The sequence below is a fragment of the Cricetulus griseus genome, chromosome 4, assembly GCF_003668045.3.
Source record: "Cricetulus griseus strain 17A/GY chromosome 4, alternate assembly CriGri-PICRH-1.0, whole genome shotgun sequence".
In the NCBI taxonomy this organism is placed as follows: Eukaryota; Metazoa; Chordata; class Mammalia; order Rodentia; family Cricetidae; genus Cricetulus; species Cricetulus griseus.
In genome coordinates, this window is record NC_048597.1 from 28,736,333 (window position 1) to 28,753,593 (window position 17,261).

The window sequence follows — 17,261 nt, forward strand, 5'->3', positions numbered from 1 at the left end:
CTGTCCACCACTTCCCCATCATGCTTCTACTTCTATGTTTTATCTTCTGTCCACTAAAATCTTAAGAATGAGAATATAATATCTGAGCATCAAGTTTATGGATGTTTAGATATATTTTCTTCTTGCCTATATTTTGTCTTTTTTTCCTGCAATAATTGTGTATCATTTGGATTGCTTAATGAATCCCCCCTAGACTTCCTGCAATGACTCATGGTTTGAACTACAGAGATATTCTTAGCTATCGGGGTTACAATAAGAGGCCACTCTGTTTGAATTATTAGTGGTTTCATACAGTTTGACTGCTTCTCAGTTTACACAGACTTAGAGATATGGAAAAACCTTAAGGTTATCCAAGAGAGTCCCCCATCTTCAGGGGAGTAAACCAAAACCCAGAGAGGCTGCAGAGCAGGAAGTGAGAGTTGAACATCAATAGATGATTCTTACTATACAATGATATTTTTTTTTTGAGTAAAAATGAGGCTTTTTGAAATAGCATCATTTTGTTCAGTGGCAATTATAAGAGAACATATTTAATATGTGTATGCTTAATAATGACAACAAGGTTGCTATCCATATATTAGAAAGAAATGGAAGAAAGAATTATAATTCCCACAGGAGAGTGTCCAGTTTAGACTTGCTTTACTTGAAACAGCCCCAATTTTATGAGTTTAATGTCATTTCACTTTGCAAAGGGGAGTGTTTTTATCAGAACTGTGTGACCTTAAGAGAACATCTTCACGAAGTTACCGTGCAAACAAAATTGAGGATGCAAACTTTACCCCTTACGATCTCAGTATCAGCACACCACGGGATCTGTCTCAGCATTGTTACATCAAAGGCCAACATTTATCATAAAAAACAATAAGTTGTTAAAATAACTCTTATGGTGTAAGTTTGGCTATGTGGGTCAAAACAGTTGTTTTGGCTAAGACACAGAAGCAACGTATCTTATCTGGCTGCTGGTATTTTCTGAAAGGACAATCTGTGCTGTCCATCTCTCACCAGTCAACCCACATGAGTTGATAACCTAGTGCAGACCATGGTCTATAAAACTGTACCAGAAAAATTTGCAAACTCCCCACGCCCCTATCCGAGCTTCTGATTCTCTGCTTTTGTCATTTGATATGCTTTGGTCTAGCATGTTGTTTGCATTTCCCCAGCACTATAGACATCTGCTGTCCCTCAGAACACATCATCTTCCGTGGGACCTTGCAGCTGACTGCTATGCTATTTATATTAATTGAACGCAGTACGTTCTGTATACACTGCTGATTGCCTTCATTTATTTCAGTTCTTAAAGACCTGGGATTGCTCTCTGTACCCTTACCGTATCGTTCTACTCATTTGGCTCCAATTAGTCTCAGCTAACAAAAATACATTACAACAAAACCCTGGTTAGCCATTGCTGTTTCTAATGACATAATTTGTGAGTTCTTAGCCCTTGAAAGTAGACACATTAGAAATTAAGTTAGAGTATCTTCTGAGGGGTTGAGAAATATTAATTGCAGGCATCTGGGATCATTTCCTTAAGGAAGATTTGTGATTTCTATTTAACTAATAAATGTTGACATAATTGAAGAGCTATAAACTCCTTATGTTGGGATTTCTGAGGAATTTCTGGTCATTCCCTTGCTCAGTCAAGTAAGAAATTGTGGTGACATTAACACTAAATCTTGGCTTATTTGCACTAAGTATTTTATAATAGTACTGAATGGACAAAATAATTATGCAAGAAACTTTCCTTAGGAATTGTTAAAGCATGCAAATTTATCCCCAAACCACAAAACATTGTTAATTTAGCAAATGGTTATATATTTCTAGTGTAAATTTTTTTGTTTGTAACAACTTGCCTTTTCCTCTATGCTACCGTTGTGTTTTAGCTCTCTACAGGATTCGATCAGATTCTTGGACTCTGGGCTTAGTTTTTAAAGTCTCTCCAATGACATCTTCAGATAATGATGGGCATGTCAAGTGACGTTTTATGATGTCATTGAGACACTTGCTAGAAACACTTAGAACCATAGGAGATTCTAAAACAAATGAACTTACCTTCATCTCTTTGATAGTAAGAATGTTATAGCTAAGACCCATCTTCTATATTCAGGGTTTGCACTTCATACAGCTGTCCTCTGAGGTCCACAACTTTAATTTTGATGTGTAGTGAAATATAATAAATTATACCATATGGATTCCAAATGAATTTCATTGCAAAATTATAACCTCAAGCAACACGTTTTTATACACTGTTCACTGTATGCTTTTTTTCCTCTGCCTTCTATCTCTGACTTGAAAAGACAAGACTGATCATCATCAAATAGTGTAAAAGCTGCACTCCCATGGTTCTTATGTAAAGTTAATAAAATAAATAAGAGGCAGCTGTGCACTTCAGGAAATCACTACGCCGAGGGGTTCTGGGAATACTATAACCACAAGTGTGAAGCTGGAGTCACTAGAAACCCTCAGTGGGATTGCAGCTCAATAAATCAAGGCTTGCTCCTTTTACCTTTACAGCCTGGCCCTGTGCTCTGTGTGGTGCCTACACTCCACGCCATTCCCAATGCTATCTTTTTAATGGTCGTGGAACTTCTTGCTTCCTGTTCCAGCAGGCTGGGATGTTTGGGGAGAACTTTTACTAGATGCTCGGTTACTGTGGGTCTCAAACATTTCAGGCTTAGGGACCAGGGCATGGTAATAAATCCCTTTTGCCTGCTACCACAAAACAAAGAAGACAGAAAGAATATCTATGAAGAATTGGGAGACATTTTCATAACACTTCATGGAGGTCTATAGTAAATACATCCATGGCAAATGGTGATGTCACACATGATAGTAGACCCATGAACCAGCCATAGACCACCTAGAAGCTCCTGCAGGCTACCAGGGCTTGTTGACTAATGAATGGACTGTGAGTTTTGACAATTACTGCAATATAGTTGTCATTCTTTTTAACTCATATACTCATTGGTGACAAACCCCATACATACCCCCTCCACCCAGGATTTCTTTTTCTTGTATATCCTCTCCACCTCCATTTGCCTTTAGAGCAAAAGCCAAGTCTTAGTTTCCTTAGCAGGGAAGACACTTTCAACTTTGTATCTAAACTGACTAAACGACAAAAGAACATACACCAATCTGGAGCAGGGGTTTGAAATGTTGTCTGTCTCGATTGTTAGTTTTATAACCACAGACAAGTTACTTAATGTTTACATGTCTCAAAATTGCCCTAAAATTGCAAGACTGTAGGCTCTGTTATAGTTTGGATCTCCAATGTTCCCCACAGGCCTCCCAGTAAAATAAAGGGCTGCTCTCGGGTGGGGAGAGACTGTTCAGTGGTTGAGCATGCTTCTGCACAAACACAAGGATTTTTAACTTAGATACTCAGCATGCAAATAAAGAGGTGAGCATGGCCACATGTGCCCAAAGTCACAGCACTGGGTGTGAGGGATGAAAAAGGAATTGCTGGGCTTGCTAGCTCTCAGAAGTAAAGGTCAGATCTAGGTTCGCTGAGAGACCTCATGTCAAGTGAACAGGGCAGAAAGTGATCAGGGGAGACTTGCGACATGCTCTGGCCTCACTGTGTGATTGTATGGAAGAATGAACTGCTGCATGTGCCCACTTGTGTGCACGGCACATGGAAACACAAAGTTGTGCTCTTTGTGCTGGTACTATTGGTGGAAGATTTAGAAGGCGGTGCCTGGAAGAAGGTGGGAGTCTTTAGGTTAGTAGAGGTGTGCCTTGAAAGAACGGAGGACCTCTGACCTCTTATTTCCTTTTGTTCCCTGGCTTGAGACGTGAACTTTCTCCGCCACTCATGCCTGCTGTGACGTGTTATATAGCCAAAGGCAGGTAGACAGCATAGTCACACCAGAACCTCCAAAACTGTGACTTAAGATAAACCTTTACTCACTAAAGTGAATTATTTCAGGCCTTTGTTATGTTGTCATGTTATGGCGACCAAAGGGTAACAGTGCCACCAAATCCTGACATGGTAGTGAGGTTTCTAAGTTAGCTCCTGCTATTTAACAAACTATCCCCAACTCAGTTACTTAAGGCAATAGCATTTACTATTTTTTATAATGCTGCCGACTAGCTTAGAAGTTCTTCTAATTTGAGCAGCCTGGTTGGGGTGACTGTTTTAGGTAACTTGTCTTTATATGCCTGGAGGTTAGCAGGTCTAAGGAGCTGCCACCCCTATGTATGTGAACAGCACATCCAGATACCACCACTCCGGTGACAAAGCATTCTCCCTTTCCAAAAGGACAGCCTATTGTTCTTCATATGATGACCTCCGGGCAGCTAAAGAGAGTAAATTCATGTTCAAATTGAGTCTCGATTTTGGTGTCCCCTGAATAAAGCAAATCTCACAGTGAAGGCCGGATTGAAGGTGGAGAAATGGACTCTACCCCATAGGGGAACAGGACTCCATCTTGTAAGGAGCACACATTTAAATCAGGGGACTGTTTACAGCCTTTTCAGTTTGCTACATGAGAGTATGGTGACTCATGCTGGGAATAAAGCGTTTGACTTAGTTCCTGGCATCTGGGAAGAGTTACCAAGTGTTGTCTCTTATCAACATCTTACTGTGTTTGCCCCCCCTCCATGTTTGTGTGCATGGAGGCTGGAGTTTCATATCGGTGTGTTCCTCAATTGCTCTTCATCCTATTTTTAGAGACATGATCTCTTACCGAACCTGGAGCTCAGTGAATCTGCTACATTAGAGGTTCAGCACCCCCATCCCCAATGTTTGTTCTGTATCTGACTCCCCAGAACTGGGATTATAGGCATGTGCTGCAGTGTGCAGCATTTTTGTGTTTGTTTATGAGAGTGCTGGGGACTGAAACCCCAGTCCTCATGCTTGTATAACAAGTTCTTTGCCAATGGAACCACCTCCCTAGCCCTATCCCCCACCAGGCAAAGTCACTCTGTAGCCCAGATGGGGCTGGGGATTTTGGCGTTTTTCCTGTCTCAGTCTCCTAAGTAGTAGGATGACAGGCAAAAGTCACCGCACTTGCCATCATACTCTTAATTAACACTATCCTCAAATCTAGCCCTTGCAATTAGAGCAAATTTTGTCCAATTATCTCGATTACATGTGGATGAGGAATTAAATCAATTTTGAGGCTGTTGCAGTTCTAATCTCCAGTATCTGAGGCCACTTCAGGAACTTTCTAGAATCCCTTTAAGAAGGTAAACATGAGTATGTTCAACAGAAAAATAATCCCCCCCTCCCCCCGTCCATCTTCACAGTATTTCTAGAGAAAATATATATATCCATCCTGGGATTTTGCCTTTTAATTAATATCTTTCCAGGTCCGCTTCTCACAATAGTCAGCTTGCACAGGGCAGTCTTTCACAGCAGTCATTCAGCCTGAATGTTAGCGGCGTTGCTGCCACAGTAGCAAAAGTATTGGTCCACAGTATAATATCGGCCTGGCTCAGAGCTTTGAGTTTCATTCCTTTATAGGATTACACCTCAATAAGGAAGCCCTAATTCTTTAACAATCTGTTTTACAATGACAATAATTTTATTAAATCTACCACTGGCCATTTTCTTCCTTTGAAAGTCAAATCTTTAAAGATTTACTCTAAACGTTAAGTGGTTTTGAAGAGATTTTCATTTTAAATGGAGCATAAACTGACCAATTGAACTGAGAATGGCTTTGAAATCTACTAAACTGACTCCCCCTCACTGGAACCTCCTACGGATGGTAACAGTCTCTATTAAAAACCGGCATTCACAGCCCTCAGCTTAGAAGCTGGAGCCCTAGAGGCTAAAAGAGGAGATGAACTCGGGTTGGTTTGGATTTCATTATGCTTAATAACTATGATCAATGCCAGCCATGGGCTCTTGCAGATTCATTCCTGGGAAAGTTTCCATGAAGATGTGACTCAGGTAAAACAAATGTGTTTTAAGTATCTAATCTACAACGAACAATTTGTCCTATCCCCGAGGAATCAAACAATAATACCAAACACATGTTTGGGTAACGGGATAGTAAAGACTGCCATAGCAGATTGCTTAAGAAAACAGTATTCATTTGCAACCCCAGAAAGATTCTGCTCAAATAAAATGATACTATGCAGTGGGGAGAGGCACCCATCAGTTCTCAAGGGTGCCTTACCCCTTTACATCCCAGCTGCCATTCTCTTTGCCCTGGTAGGAACTATCCCTGCTAGCTCCCCACCTTCCAGGGCACCAGAGAGAGCTTAACCTCCCCACCAGATCCAGGCATCCCCTTTCCCTCCATCTCTCCTTCTCCCCAAAATACCTTTGAGGAGACCCTCGTGGCTTTGACATTCAAACCACACAACTGTTTTGCTTGTTTGTTGAAATTTAGGAAAAGACAAAACAGCCAAGCAAGATTCAGTGACTGCAGGAAGATGGAAGGCTTCATTAAAGCCAGGAGACCTAAAACCCTTTCCCTTGTAGACAGCCCTATGATTTAGATGCAGAATATTGCTTTTGTGTTCAGAATTAAACTAATTCCAGAGAAGACCTCAGATTCCTTTCTTCTGATACACAATGTTTCTTTTTCATGGTCCAAGACAAAATGGGGCCCTCATGATGGAATGTGGATATAGACAGTGTGGATGAGGCTCCCTACTCTCAGGAGAAGGTTCCATGTACCCACGTGGGCAGAGTAACCCTGATAAATCCATCCTGTGAATCCATGTGGGACACAGTTATCCTTCTGAGGGTATCCTGTGTACTCGCACGGGAAACAGCTAAGCTGCTGAGGGTATCTTCTGTACCCATATGGGCACAGTTAGGTTACTTCGCTGAGAGTGTCCTGTACACCCATGTGGGACTCAGTTACCCTCCTGGGGTGTTCTGTGTGCCTACAAGGGACACAGTTATCCTTCTGTGGTATTCTGTATGCTCACAAGGGACACAGTCACCCTGCTGATGGGGTTCTCCATATGTATACGAGGCACAGTTTACTGTTGCTTCTTTGGTGTGGCTGAATTTGGATAAAGAACCATTTCCTTCAGCACCTGGAAGCTATGTGCTTTGAGGACCCACCAGCAGGAGATATTGCAGAAGAAAGGAACTCCTGCGGCAATCCTCTCAGTAAGGCCGGATCCAAGGGCAGACACAGATCCATGAGGTGTGAGTTTCAGACAGAAGTGAGTTCTGGCTTCTGGTACAACTTCATCCTAAGGGAGTCCTGCGAGATTCCGCATTCACATTGGTCAGTTGGGAAGGGCTGGTCATTTGGTCTCTATGGCTTCCTTGGCCGCAATGCACTCCTTTCAGGACAGCTGGTTCCTCCCTCACCTTTTATGGCTGGTGGGCCAGATGGCAAGGAAAGGGACTGTCTTCTGCTTTCTTTGGAGACTGTTGGCTGGAGGCTAGCTTTGGGACTTGGCCCAGAGCCCATCACTCAGGTCTAAAATCAGGAAGTCTGAGAACTCCGGAGCTGATCACTCCTCACCTGGGACATTTTGAGGTACTCCACTTTCATTCTGCCCCATCCTCTGCTTCAAAGGGGCCAGTGTTCTGGGAGACAAAGCAGTCTCCTGGACTAGCAGAGAGCATCTCTGCAGTCTAACAGACCCAAAGCCCCCCCCCCCACCCTTAAGGAGCTCCTCATGTAGGCCAGCTTGGCTTCATGTATGTCCTAGAGGAAGAAGATTGATATGGTGATAATCACATTTCTCTTGGTTAGATGTGATGTGAGAAAATTATTTCTTTTTCTAAAAGAAAAAAAAAAAACCCTACCTTACAAACTCTAACTTTTTCCTTTTAAAAAGAGAAACATTTTCCCCTGGCCAAGGGATTTTTTCTTTTTTTCAGTCCTCAAACCTTCTCTCTCATTTATAAATAAGTGTCACATTTTTCAATTCTCATCACTTGTTTAGTTTACAATAAGACAGTAGCTATTCTGGGAGGCACAGTTTTCACAGTGGGTCCCTCCCACCCACCTGCTTTAATACTGCTGTTGAGACTCCCCTGTGCCTTTTATCTCCCACCCCCCCCACTACCCCAGCCAGGTCTCCTAAGTCGCCCCATGCAGAACAAATGCTTTTCATGGCCTGGGTGTGCTTAAATCTTGAGCCGCCATTTGTGTAGGGGGAATTGAGGTTCCATATTTTATGTAGCTCCCCTGTGCACAAGGATTCTAAAATGAACTCCAGCAGATAATAAGCTGTGATATATAAACATCTCCAATCTTGAGGGGTCCCAGCTCCAGACTAGAATCTGATCTTGTGCAGCAGAGTAAGTCACGAGAGTGCTGTCACACGAGCCAGAGTCAGGGGTGCCCTTTCACGTTATTTACATAGGAGAGGTTTCCTTTTATGTTTTGTGTTGTGTTAGCTGCATCATAAGTCATTCTTTCTACCTTGAAGTATTTCAAGAAGCTTTTTGCCCCTCTCTTTTTAAAAAATTAAATTAGAAACAATCTTGTTTTACATGTCAATCCCAGTTCCCGCTCCCTGCCTTCTTCTCTTGCCCCCCACCGACTTTCTATTCCATCCCCTCTCTGTTCCCCAGGGAGGGTGAGGCCTTCAATGGGGGATCTTCAAAGTCTGTCATATCTTTTGGAGCAGGGCTTAGGCCCTCCCCGGTGTGTCTAGGCAGAGAGTATCCTTCTATGGGGAATGGGCTTTTAACTTTTTCATGTTTATTCTAATTTACATCCTAGCTAACAGCACATAAGTATTTTAAGAAACAACATCTATTTTATTTGTGTGACATTTCTGTGACAATGAACAATGCTGAGTTTTTTTTTTTTTCATATACCTATTGGTCATTTATGTGCCTCATTTCCAAATAAATGCTTATTTATGTTTGCCAATTTAACAATTGGTGCTTTTTTCCTATTAAATTGGCCAAGTTTCATATTTTTCCTCAGCAACATCAACCCCCTATGAGACCCATAGTTTGCAAATGCTCTCTCCCACTTTGTTGTCCCTTCCTTCTGCTGCTGGGTTCCTTGGCTATCAAGATGGTCATTAGTTTGATGCAACCCAGTTCATCTATTTATACTTCTGTTGCCTTTGCTTTCAAGCTCTACGCAAAAGTCTTTACCCATATCCAGGCAACAGCAGGCTGCCCATATTTTCTTCTGGTAGTTGAGTTGTGAGTCATGTTGGGACTCCTCCCCCCAACCCTCCTGGACCCCCATCACCTGACACTCTTCCTCTCAGCCTTCAATCCGTTCCTTACTTGGTTTATAGAAGAGACAGTGAGTGCCTCAGATTTTGGATTTTATTCTTTCAATGAGTGAATACTAGTACATTGCTGCTCTTGAAGATTGTTTCAGACACAATCTGCTTGGCTCAGATTTTAAATAAAAGAAAAATCTCCCAAAACGATCTTCTCATTTACTAATAACATAAACAGGTAAAATTCTAATGAAAGCTGTCCTAACGGGTTGACACTAACTCACTAATCTGTGAAACTGAGAAGGAGGGTAAAAGGAGAAATGTAGGATCACTCCTGAATCTACCTGTTAAGGAGACAGTAGTCAGCAGGAGTTGAACCTTCTAAGCTTATATGCAAAACTCCTTTGTCACAGCCTCTTGTGTATCACAGTAATCTCTCTCTGATGTCATTTTAATCTCACTCTTTTCTCTTGCTCTCTCTCCCTATCTGTCTCTGTCTCTGTCTCCCCACCTCTCTCTCTCTCTCTCTCTCTCTCTCTCTCTCTCTCTCTCTGTGTGTGTGTGTGTGTGTGTATGTGTCTGTCTATCTGTTTCTCTGTGTCTGTCTATTAGTCTCTTCCTCTCTCTGGTATATGCATGTTTACAAGTGTTTACATGGGGGCCCTCATGCGTCTGGACAGACATGGAGGCCAGAGGTTGACATGGACTTGTCTTCCTTAATTGCTTTTCCACCTTTTTGAAGCCAGGTCTCACTGAGCCTTTGGGCTCATCCTTTCAATTCTACAGACTGACTAGTGAACCACCAGAATTCTCCCATCTCTATCACACAAGCACAGGGGATACAAATATTCACAACCATGCCCAACTTTTCATATAGTTATTTGGGATCAAAACTCACAAATTATTATTTTGAAGTTTCATTAGTGAGGACAAAATGTAATTTCAGAATCTGGGTTTTCTTTAACATTTCCTTCTTTTGGTTAAATTTATATCCTTAATGGTGCTTGGTTTGACAGTGATTTATTGTTGTAGGACTTTTACTTTTTATCCATTTGTGAAATGCTGATGTAGCAAAGTTGACATTTGAGTATAATTTATTCCCATAAACTACACAGATTTCTTATGAGTTTTTTCCTTCAGAAATTCTAGGTTTTCATGCAATTAGATAACTGATACTTAAACACATTTCTTTTTTTTTCTTTTCTTTTTTTTCTTAGTTCAAGTTAGGGAACAAGCTTGTTTCACATGTAAGTCCCTTCTCACTCTCCCTCCCCTCACCCCCAGTCCTCCTCCCCCACTCCCATCCTACCCCCCCACCCCATCCACCCACCACTCCCCAGACAGGGTAGGCCCCTCAATGGGGACTCTGCAAAGTCCACCAAATCTTCTTGTGCTGGGCCTGGGCCCTTCCCCATGTGTCCAGGGCCAGAGTGTATCCCTTCACGTGGGATGGGCTCTCAAAGTCCCTTCTTACACCAGGGAAAATTACTAATCCACTACCAGAGGCTTCCTGGAGTGCAGAAGCCTCCTTATTGACATCCATGTTCAGGGGTCTGGATCAGTCTTTAAACACAGTTCTTAAAGATTATTTTCATGTTTCAATAGTTCTCTAATCTGAAATTCTACTGTGATTAGAATTATGTATAGTGACACGCTGTCTATTGCTTTGGTACCAAGACATCTCTCCTAAGGGAGAGAAACCTTTTCTTTTTTGGTTCCATTCAGAGCTTCCTATGGAGGGATCTTTACATGACATTTGAAACATGGAAGTGCAGTGGAAGCTATGTTCTTGAGATGCCATTGTGGTCAGAGGCAGACACTTTGATGTGCAGATGGCTTCCCGAGTTCAGGGCTGTGGCAGTCCTTGAGTCTCATTCATTTTGTATGTGCAGGCTTTCCCCCTCTTCCAGGACTCACTGAAATTGTTAATTAAATGCTCCTGATTCCTGACTTCCTCCTTCCGAATGTTATCTTGCTCATGTTCCTCCATATTGAAATTGTTGTCATAAGTCTAATGTTGATACTCTTTATGACCGAACTCAGACTATCAGTTTATGCCATCCATATCCTAATACCCGTGTATAATATTTGTATTATTGTTGTTTATATTTTATGTCCATTTCATGTCTTCCAAAAAATGTGGCTTCCTTATAGTTAGCTAAAAATGTAATCTTTCTTACTATTAATTTAACTGTAAATATTCTTCTTACTCTAACTGTTGGAAGTTTCCCAACATTTTTCCTTTTACCAGCTTGGCAGCTTTTACCTCCATTGGTTACTCCTACAATTAATACTGACAACAATAATAAATTATATTTCAAATGGAATTTCACAAAGCACACAAGATTTTTCTGTTCAGGTTCCAGCCAGAATGCTTTTATCTATATTTGAATGCAAATTTTCAGAGCTTAACAATAAATCTAAATGACACATCTTATTTGTAATACATTATTATACTGATAAGCTGTGCTGGTAACTTGTCAAACACTTCTCATCGATTGTGTAACATGTCAGACATGCCAATAGTCCTTAGCTCCATGCTTGACTGAATTCCAAGGTTAAGGTCAAAGGAAAGCCTGTGGCAGGATTCTGAGCAGAAGCTGGTCATTAGTGTGTCATGAGAGTGCCATGCACAGAGAACGAAAGGCATTCTTTAAATAGTTGAGCATGCTGGCATTTAGGAAACCAGGCACAGTCTCGCACATACACAGCATGTATAGCAGGTAGAAAATTGCCTGGCTTCTTTAATCCTTGTCTGGTTTATGGGAGTCACCTGTGTTTTCCCTCTGAACCTTACTTAAAGGGGCTGCTTAGCAACACTGGCATTGCCTTCATATTCTGTACCAACTAGAGAGCTTTATGTTAAAAATGTATCTACTTTGGAGGAAACAAAGTATCTTCTAGGTCTGAACATACTCAGTGGCAAATAGAAAGCTGTTTTGCCCGAGTGGAACACTTTTACTTATGAGTGCCAGAAACGGCCTGTGCTTACCAATTTCTGAATCAATTCTGTGTGACTGCCTCTCACATACCCTGAGAAATGTACTACAATCTTTTGTCAATGTAGGTAGAACATTTTTGTGTTCTATTTGGTGAAAATAGAGATATAAAAGTTGCCTGACTCTGATTCCCTAAACCACACATATGGGAAAAGATCAAAATTATATTTTTTGATTTTAAGAGAAAAACCTGTTGATCTCATGACTTCCAGGAGGTAGACAAGATAACAGTAACTATATTCTTTGACTTTGGTCTGTTGTAAATAGACCCCAGAGGTGACAAGTGATGTGCTCAGTATTCTGACAGAAAATCAACATGATTATTTATGGAGATGTTCACCTCCAGGCGTTCTGGGGCCAACAGAACTCTTCTGCCAACATTGCTCGCATCAAGTACCTAAGCCCTCATAAAACATTCCTCAGACACATTCATCAACAAGGGAAGTTTCAAAGAGTTTATTTTTGAGGATTGTTGTCACTGTTCTTTGTGAATTGATAACCTTAATTGGATATATTTGGAAGTGATCCAAATTCTTATTTGGGAATTAGATTGTTTAAGTGATTAAGCAAAGTAACTGAGGTCACCACCCTATTCAATAAGATATTTTTGGCATGCAATTAATTATAATCTCATTGTGAATCCTTTTGATTTAAAGATTAATGCTGATTCTTTCAATGACAGTATTCATCTTTTAAATTAAAATGGAACCAATCAGGAGATCACTTCAGAACTTCTGCAGGATGCTGACACTCATTCTGGAAGCCCATCTTAAAGCCAAGAGTGGGAGTTTATGTGCCTGTAATCCGAGCACTTGGGAAGAGGCCGGAGAAATCAGGAGTTCAAGGTCACCCTCTACTACATGGCTTAAGTCTTGAGCAACAGGAGGTTGCTTCAAAACAAACAAATGAAGAATCTTATTTTAGTAGTTGATCAAAAGATGAACTGGGAGTAACTATTTATGTTGTTAAACCATACAGGGAAGATACAGGCATTATGTATACATTTAAATTTTACATTTTTCATTTATTACTTCTGATTCTGTTTCAATGTTTAAAGCAACACCAATTTTTTGCCTTTTTAAAATTTAAATTAGAAGCAATCTTATTTTGTATATCAAGCCCAGTTCCCTCTCCCTCCCATCCTCCCATGACCCCCACCCCATCCCCCTCTTCTGCGCCAAAGAAAGGGTGAGGCCTTCTATGGGGGATCATCAAAGTCTGTCACATCATTTGGGGCAGGGCCTAGGCCCTTCCCCACAACATGAATTCTTTTAGGTTATGGTCAATCATTTGTGAATGCTTCACTGATTTTCTTGGTTATATTTTTCTCTTTAAATACATACACACATTCATACATACAGGCAAACATGTTTGAAAAAAAACCTATCTTAATGAAGATATTTAACTTTGTCACTACTTGGGCTCAATTTAAGTTCTCATGACAAATTTTTCATGGTATTTCAAACCAACTGAAATGAATTGTTTTAGTACATTGTACAGAATTATTACTGTCCAAGTAACTTCTATATCATTTTACTCCATAAGATTTTTGCCCAAACACCCATGGGTTAATATTAAACATTAGAGTTACATATGAGGACAGTGTGTTTATAGAAATCTTACAAGTAAATGTATACTACAAATGTAACATTTTAATGTATAGTGAATAAAAATTACATATAGAGCATTCATTTTTAAAAGAAGAAGATAAAATAGAGAGGCTTTTTTTTTTTTTTTTGGTTTTTGAGACAGGGTTTCTCTGTGTAGCTTTGGAGCCTATCCTGGCACTCGCTCTGGAGACCAGGATGGCCTCGAACTCACAGAGATCCGCCTGCCTCTGCCTCCCAAGTGCTGGGATTAAAGGCGTGCGCCACCAACGCCCGGCGAGAGGTCATTTTTTGAAGCATATATTATATCAAGCCTCATAGTAATATTTCTGAAGTTGTTTCAGAAAATTGGTCCCTCATGTAGATGGAATGAAGATGACTCTGCTAGTGATAAATGTCAAGGCACTAACAGTTCAATAGTCACAATAGCCACTTGGTCTTAGTCCATTCTTTAAGGGTGAGTGCCCCTCTAGAATAAAGGGGACTATTCTAAAGTGAATTCCATTGACAAAATTAACCCAAGAAACTCAAGGGATGAGTGCAAAACTATGGGTAGGAAAAAGAAAGCTGCCTCCACTATGATTGGACCATCAGAGCTGACAGCTCTTCAGGATGAAGGAGGTGGGTGGATGAGGAAGGCACCTAGGATGCTGAAGGGACGTAGACGGAACTCGATCCTTAGCTGATGTCATTTCTGAGGTCAGTGCAAAAGCTGGAGAGTGTCTGGGCCCACACCACTCAGACAGTTTTTTTTTTTTTTCAGTAGCTAGATCGAAGCAGAAAGGTATAAATTAATGAGATACAAACCAAGCAGGGGGAAGGAGCCAAGAGTATTTTATTTTGTGAGTCAATTGAATGAATCTTAAATGCAAATGGCTCCTCCACTGTGGAAGACAACTGATTCAGGATGGTAGGAATGTCTAGTGGATAGAGCCTGGGAAGTGTTCTTCCAACTGATGAGAGTCTTAGGTCTTGTATACCAGCAATGTAATTGTGCCTCGCTCGAGCCCTTGTGAGACATGAAATTGACAAAAATCAAGTCACAGTCCTGACTCAAAGAGAGAGCCAATATAGTGTAAATCATACTTGAGTCTCCCATGTCCATCTCGGTGTCTATTGCATTTGATGTCCCCAGACCAGTGTTCACTAGGGACTAGACAACTTAATTTTTTAAAGATTTATTTTTTTATTTGTAGCTTTGTGTAGGTATGTATGTCTGCATGAGAAAATGTGCACATCAGTGCAGGGGCCATTGGAGGACAGAGGAATTAGATTCCCTGGAGCCGAAGTTATGGATGGTTGTCAGCCCAGTGCAGGTCCCCTGGAAGAACAGCACCTGCTTTTAACCACTATGCCATTGCTCCAGGCCTGGGGATGAGCTATTTAACCTACTGTCTGTTTTATTAGCTTTTAATTTACATCTGAAATATTAGATTTTATGTTTCAATAGCACTTCACACCAAAAAGTAACGTGTATGTAAAAGACTGAATTGTGTAGAAGTATTGTAATTTTCAATGCCTCTTATTTCAGAAAGTGAGTGTCCTAGTTAGATTGTACCTCTTAGAGTCAAAAGAAACTTTGTTTTAAGATTTCCTCTAGGGATTAAAAGAAGTGTTTACTGTGCTGGTTTTATTAGGTTAAAATCTACAGTTGGCACTATGTAAGCAAGGACCTGAAATCTTAAAAGAGATTAAAATGAAGGGCATGATATCTTGTTTCTAACCAATTATGTACTTACCCAGTGCTGTGGCCTCTTCATGATACACAAAGGTTACTACAGTGTTCCCAAAGGTCTCTGTTTTAATGAGAGTTTAAGAAGAAAATGTGTCACATTCACCACAAAGGTGTCCTCTATGGCTGTCACTGTTCTGAAGTTACTTTCGTGTGTGTAATTGGGGTCCTGAAGGTGGCCCAAAGAAACCCAGTTTGCCAATTATCTAGTTATCCAGCTGAAGTCTGGTCCCCTAGTGAAAACAGAATTGCTTTCTTCTGTATAGCTTTATGACAGCTGGAACCAGAAAACATCACCCGCCCTTCATGGTAAGGAGGCTTCCCTTTTCACCAAGGTAAGTGTTTCTGCTAAGACTGCTCACATGTATGGCAGGATTTGCCATGCTTACAACTCTTATCTCTTGTGTAGTCTAGCATTTGCCTGATGATAATTAGATACTGCTAATTCATATAAGCCATTGTCTTGGGACTGTAAGTCTCAATTTACTTAACATCTAAATTTACTTGAGGAAAACATGTCATTTTGATTATTTTATACTAGCAGTTGAGATCAGTTAAGCAGAAGGCTAAAACATAATTTATCAAATCTTTAAATAATCAACATATTTTATTTGATCTAGTATTGGTAGCAGGAGTCTGCACTGGGTACTTCCAGCTTCTTGTCTTCTTATTCAAAAGAATGAAAATAAGGATTTACACAGCTTCACAAAAGAAGCAAGATAATTTTATTTTGAGTAGTACAGATTAAATACAGATTAAAGGGACATAAGTGTCAAGATTGACAACAGTCCAAGTGAATGAGAGTTTTCAAGGATGCAAATCCAGCCTGGGGTCTCTCTTTATGGGCTCCAAGGGAATAAGAAATGTAGTAGGGTGGTTCTCTAGCTTGATTGATGAATTAAGTTTTGTAATCATTTCTCTACTTCGAATGAATGTCCCTTCCCTCAACACATCTGTTTTTAATTGCATGCATGCCCAATTATGCATAGGCATAAAATGGTAAATAGGAAAGTCTCCTTAGAAGGTTATTGGAGACTACAGTTTGCTGTACTGTGCACGTACCCAAAACCAGTTCAGTTCAGAGCAGCCTTCTACTTTTCATACCTGGGTACACTGGGAATATTTCTGAAAAGAAACTGTCTAAATTTGATTACTGCAAGGGGCAGGGAAGTCTCATGCTGTTGTTCAGGGAATTTGTGTAGCTCAATGCAGGTAGGGAGACAAGGGTTCTGAAGATTCTGAAGTTAGTAGGTATATTGTTTGGAGGGGTGTGTGTGTGTGTGTGTGTGTGTGTGTGTGTGTGTGTGTGTGTAGTACTTGTAGGTGAAAGAATGAGGCTCCCAAGTACATTATTGCAAGAGGGTGTGTGTACATCCAAAACTAAATGGGGCATTCCAGGGTCCTGTGTTTACCTGTCTGAGATTTATCTTCAAACACTTTCTGTTAGCTCTTTGAAATTTCATGCAATGTAGTACTCACCCCATCCAGTCCCTGATTCACCCTCTTCCATAGCCACACAACTTTGTGTCTTCTTTGTTATTTGTCACCTATCAAGTTCAGTAGGGGACAATGTAAGCCATGCCTGCTAGAAGCTGGCTACAAGTGTGCCTGACCACGCCTGTCAGGGCGTGATCAAAGTGAGGTCAAGATGACTCGTGATAGGGTTTTAAGGGGCTGCAAGGCATATGGGACCCCCTTCTCTCTGGCTTGTCTGCCTTGCTGCCCCTGGTATGCTCTGGCTTGCATTTGTCTGGTGTTTTTCTAATAAAGGATATCTTTATCCCAAACTCCTTTTATTTCTTAATACTGTCC